Genomic DNA, 6,454 nt, shown 5'->3' with positions numbered 1-6,454 from the left:
GTGTAAGTATGAATGGTGAGTACTTCAGTTACACACCATATATTAGCTTGAATTACTACAATAAATGTTTTAATTGCATGATTTCTCACAAGCATAATACAACAGTGACACTGAACATGATGAAATCTGATCAATTAAAAGGGGTATACATCACTGTAGGATTTGGATACAGTGTTTAAGAGGATTATTGCACCCGAGTCAATTAAATGACAAACTACACTAAATGATCTCTAATGATCATTTTTAAGATGATGTTTTATTTATGTTTAGTGAATCCCTAAATTGTTAATTTCATGAAATTGTGAATGTCAGGAAGAGACCCCGGTGGATGGTGGTGACAAGGAGGGGGTCAAACTGCGGGCTGGCACTAGCTGGGGCTCACTACTGGAGCTACCTGCGGAAGCAACACCAATGGAAACACTCTCCAGGGTGAGGAAGAGAGCATACCAACTTCTCCTGCTCCCAGAATGGCTATGCATGCATCTTCCTAGAGCTAGGGAAGGTAACTGTCTCTTGGAAGGGCCGCCCGTTCAGCAGCACAAGCTCTATACAGGGGGCTTCTTCCCTTTGAGGGCATGAACCCTGCCAGCCCTCTGGCACCCCTCTGGGCCTTAGCAGTGGTGCTGGAGGGGCTTTGTGGCTCTCCATTTGAACCTCTGTAAGAGGCTGATTTGAGGCATCTGTCTTTAAAGACAGGATTGCTACTAGCTTTAACCAAGCAAAGGCTGCATATGCTGTGTCCTCTTTGTATTTTGCATGCTTATTTGGACAGGACGAAGGATTTTTGGAAAAGTGACCAGCTTTTTATTTCGTGGGCAGGCCTATCACTAAGCAGCAGCTCTCACACTGGTTTGTGGAGGCAATTGCTCTTGGGTATACGAGTTTGGGGCAGTAGACACCAGAGGGCCTGCGGGCTCACTTCAGCAGTGATCTGGGCCCTTTTTAGAGGGGTGTCAAGCCAGGACATCTGTATTGCAGTGAGCTGGTCTTCACCTCTCGCCTTAATGGGCTAGACATCTCCACTCCAAGTGTAGCCCAAGAAGTGCTGGGCATTGGGTCCTCACTTGGATACTGGCTATTGTGACTGCATGAGATAAGCTTGTCTGGCAATACGGGAATTTCCATTTCCCATAGTGAGACATCAAAACAAATGCTAGGAATGAGAACTTTAGGTTACTTGTGTAACCATGGTTCTCAAAGTAGCCTGAGTGAGATGTCTTACCAGACAGCCCTTCTTGTTGAAGCGAAGTGAGAAGAGGTGCTTATCTTGAATAGCGGCTACGTAATAGCGCAAGATATTTAAGCATGGGTGGTTTTGCCTGACATGATTGTTGCAATCACCAGCCAATCTGGATTGGCAGAACAAGAGGAATGAGGAATACGCAAGGAGGCGCACCCCATAGTGAGATGTCTCACTCATGCTAATCTGAGAACCGGGATTATGCAAGTAACCTAAAGTTTGCATGTGGCTGATGACACCACTGTACATTATGATTAACGCTATTAAATGCTGCAGTGCAGTGTTTGACAAATAGTATACAAGTCAACATTTCTAAAAATTAAAATACATTTCCACTGAAAATGTTAAAGACTTATTTAAATGAGACCTTTTGTTGTAAAGTGTTCCTAAAGCAGCTTCCATCTGTAGTTTTGCTAGTGGATAAAAAGATGCTAAACATATACCTTTTACTTTAATAGACTTCATTTCCAGAAAACCTTCATCCACTTCCCCTTTGTTGTTTTGACTGTAAAACAACCAAAGTTATACTTATCTGACAAAATATGCACCACATACACCAATTACATCAAAAACACTTAAATGCAAGGCAAATGTCCAGCAGGACGATTTAAGCATTTGTTTAATCTAAGATCATTGGTTTAAATGTTCGGTAGAATTGATGCATTTCTGTGGAACGTTTACACAATTTTTTACAAGCAATTCAATCCTGAGCGTGTTGTGTGGCATGAATAAGCAATGTGTCACAGTGTGCATATTTTCCCTTTCGGTTACATTACTAATGTCAGATTAAAAAAATACATACAGCTGACATTTAATTTCAGGCTTGATCCAATGTTGTCAAAACATTGACTCATGACTTGTCAAACCTTGATTTTTCAAAATTAAATTGCACTTTTTCAGTTGCTGATCAGTGAAGACAATTTGTCACAAAGTTAATGGAACTGATAATGTGGGTCACAGCATCACAACATAAATTATTTTGATAATAATGTGTGAACTTTTCACCCTCAGTGTAGTGTCAGAGGGAATATGGTGACAATGTGAATGTCCTTTTCTCGTCAAGAACTGGAATAGCTGGACAGGGATAGCTCAGTAGGTAGAGTGGTCGCCCCATGATCTGAAGGTCAGGGGTTAGAATCCACTGAATGGCTACTCTGAGGGTACCCCTGAGCAAGGTACTGTCCCTACACACTGCTCCCCGGGCGACTGCTCAGTGGCTGCCCACTGCTTCACTCAAATGCAGAGAAAAACAAGTAATTTCTCCACGGGGATCAATAAAGTATGCATTATTATTATGAATATTCAGAGACAGAAGTCAAGGGAAAATGTGCTGCAAAATTTGTAGCTGTGTCTCAGTTACTCTCAGCGACCACAGTCTGAAAGAGAAGCAGCTTTCGTGTTATATATTGTTATATACTGTGTGAAGTTTGCATATTTTCCCCATGCTTGTGTGGAGTTTTTGAAATGTGCAGAGTAAAGCTCTGTATTAATTCTGGTTAATGAATAGATAAAATGTGACTTGTAGTCTAAAGAGGTTGAAGTGGTCAGTAAGACAATAAGAAGGCTATAAATGTGTGTATGTTACATACAGAAGGCCCTGCCCAGGTTTAAACCATGATCTCTCTCACCGTGAGGCAACAGTACCGACCACTGAGCTACTGTGTTGCCATCTGTTTGACTACACCTTATTACGCCTACACTCCAGCATTAGTTTTTTTGGTTGTCCTAACTGTGACATAAATGTTCCCTTGGATGATGTAAATAAACACACATTTGATGAATACTTTTAGCTGTAATTCAAGAATACATATATTACTACTGAGAAATTTCACAAAAATCTAATAAGATAAAATTATGCAATTACGATATTTTATATCTAAAAGTTCAAAGGTAAAGTTTGAGCTTTACCTTTGAGCTTTCTTGGCATTTATCATGTTATGGAATAGAAACAGGTTTAAACTATAACTTGACTGCTTGGTGAAGTCGTACAAAAGAAGGCTTAACTTTTTTTCCCCAAAACTAGAGTATGATCATAGTGGCTTTTGCTCATAATTATGTGCTTTCCTTTACTTCAGGGAGAAATAATTGATGTGGAATGATAAGTAAGTCTGTGTCAGTGTTGGTCTTTACTGTCAGTTTGATGTGAGTTTTCTGTGCAGTAAATGAGGATACGGCATGAACCATGACATTTTACTACAACATTAGTGCATTCAGTTATTCAATAATGTTCTATTTATGTCATCATAACTAATATTAGATTAGCTCTCGAATCTTCTACAGTTGAGGGCACAAATTATTCCATCCATATTCTTGACTGCTTATCAAGTTCAGGGTCCCAGATGGGCTGGAATCTATCCAAGCTGTCACAGGGCGAAAGGCAAGGTACACCCGTGGACAAGTAACACCAACTGCAATACTAATGAAATCTCAGACCATAGTCATATCCGTACTCAGCCTTCATTCTGAAGTCAGCTACACCCCTCTTTGTAAAGCTTTGTGACTGTATCTTGCTTGTTTGGAACGCTACTGATAAAATCTCTCCACAGACAGATATATAAACACCTGTTTTAGTACTCAAAATTGTGTTTCCAAGTGCCTCTTGGCCTACTTTTTTTTTTAAATAGTGAGACATATAGTCACACAATTTAACACACAAATATTTTATTTATTTGTGAAGTCTATTCTTTTTAATCCTTATAAGTCATTATCAGTGAAGACTCCAACCCCAGCATCTTAACAATCAAAAAATATGTTTAATGTACGTGTTTTTTATCAGAACAATCACATGTTCTGATAAATTAGGATTAGGGTTATCACTAGGGGTGGGTTTCAATAATCAATTTTCTGATTCAAATCAATTTTAGCTTGAATAAAGCAATATTGATTCATTAAATCCTGAATCGATTTCTAAATATAATGTATTTTGTCAGAAACGTCAGAATCTCAGGTTAAAGCTCACAAACAAACCAAAAAAAACTGTAAATGAGCTTAATTACACATGCTGCATTTGACTTTACAATGTTATATGTATCCAGGGTGTGGTAACATTTAAAGAAGTTCATGTGTTTTGAGGTGCCCAGGTGAATTATTCTGACTCTGGCACCATCTCATGGTAATGTTATGAATGACATTGTGCTACAAATTAATGCTGAATGACTGAAGCAAAACACAAATAACAACAACAACAACATGAGGAAAACGAAATGTAATTTAGCTTCTTTAACAAATACTTTAATAAAAGTTTTGAAAACGGGACACTGTTTTTTTATTTTTAATAACATACCATTTATAAAGGGTTTACAGCTTTATTAAGGTTAATAAATCCATTACTAGTGCTTTGGAGAAGGAGCATAATTTTGGAGTTGGGTCCTAATTAACATAATAGACCATCCTCATAGTCCTCATAGACCATCATTCACTGGTGAGGCATGCTCAAATAAGGAATTTTGTGTTTTTATTTGGTATACATAGCTGATTTCTGATTTTCTGATGAGCAATTAGGCATGACGAGCTTTAATTTCTAATAACTCGTAGGCTCGCAGCAATGTTAGCTCTCCATAATGCCAAGTCAAGATAATAACTGGATTTTTGTCCTGCAGCCTGTTTCCAGACGGTAGAAAGGCAAAGCTCATCTTAATGTTTTAAAAAGATCGCTCCACCTAAAGTTGTTCTCTTTGATAGCTTATAATGAATCACATATGAAACAGTAAATTTATTATTTAGCAATAAATACAAAATTATTTAGCCAAGTAGTCAGTGATTGTATTTTAAAACATTACATTTGTTTTTTTACTGTAAGTTCTGAAGCATGTGAAACCTTGACAAGTATGTATGAAAATATGCAACAAGTGCTGTGTTTTACCAACAGAACCTACTGGGAAGGCACTGGCGCGCCATGAAGTGTGAGCTCATCATTATGCACATCTTTGCGATCGTGTCAAGAGCCATAAAAGTGTTTGATGTGTTCAACCGTGTTTTGCTACAGGATTGACTGTTGATTTACATTTTTAAAAGAAGCAGGAATATATCCTTAAGGAGATTTGTGTGTTCTCTGATCTCTGCTTTGCTAAATTCGTTTAATTTCCCCAATACGCACAGCATTGTTATGGGTGGAGTCTTTTCAGATGTTGCTTCTAATAATGACTTAGCCTTTTGGAATAAAGGTCATGCGTAATGAATGCTTCCATTTTTTCTGGTCAGGGAGAGATTCAAAATGAGGAGCTGGTAAACACAGAGAAAAATTATCTAGGTTTTCCATCCGTCCGTCTATCCATCCACTTATCCAAATAAAGGTTGGGGAGCTAGTTTTTCTAGATAAAACTTTAAAAAGAAATGACACTAAAAAAAGAGCTGCAGTTCATTTGTTTTTGAACTGAAGTGCTTTATTTTATTCAAAATAGTTTGGCAAGCACTGAATTGCACCTCTTTCGAGAAGTCATGAAGCCATCCTGCTGATTCTCCAACAAGTGTGCAGTTGTTTTCAATATCAGACAACTTGTTCACACAAATTTTACACAGAAAACAGCCATTAAAAACATGCTGCTATTCTTTAGTGCATTCAAATAGAAATTATATATAGATATAAACTCCCCAGAATATCTTCATCTTTTGCTCAGGAGCTTTGACTACTACTGTAACTTTGCTTTAAAAATGCTACAGTAACTACATGCAACTGATGCAAGTCTTCCATTTGTCAAATTACTTCAATTTCACAACCTGTTAATAAAATAAAATAACTTTGTATTTTATAACTGGAATGTGCACTAAATTACTTCCACATAAGCCACTTTGACCAGTTGCTTATCAGAAAGTTTCCTCTACTACAGCATATACGTATGACTTTTCACACCTATAGTTTGTTTACTCTGGTTTGAATCAGTTGATGAGTTTGTATACTTGTAGCTTTTTCCTGTAGTTTGATATTTTTTTCACACAGAGAAAAATCCAATTGAACTTCAAACAAACCAAAATGTGCCACTGTAAACCACTTGAGAATGTTCAGTCCGCTCATTGGCCAGATGTGTTTGGGGCAGGAGCAAAAAAAAGAAAAGACAGGAGGAACCAATGACTGTAGGAGGAACGTGTTGCGATCTGGACTATTGAAGAATATGGAGAGTTTACATTCATTTCATGGCTAGCTGCCAACTCAGATAAACAACAGCACATTACATTTTACACCATCTCATTATGTATTAAAAAAAGCTATGCCAAAAT

The sequence above is a fragment of the Perissodus microlepis genome, chromosome 1 (genome assembly GCF_051167445.1).
Source record: "Perissodus microlepis isolate ML-2025 ecotype Zambia chromosome 1, ASM5116744v1, whole genome shotgun sequence".
Classification (NCBI taxonomy): domain Eukaryota; kingdom Metazoa; phylum Chordata; class Actinopteri; order Cichliformes; family Cichlidae; genus Perissodus; species Perissodus microlepis.
Note: the sequence above shows the minus strand (reverse complement) of the source record.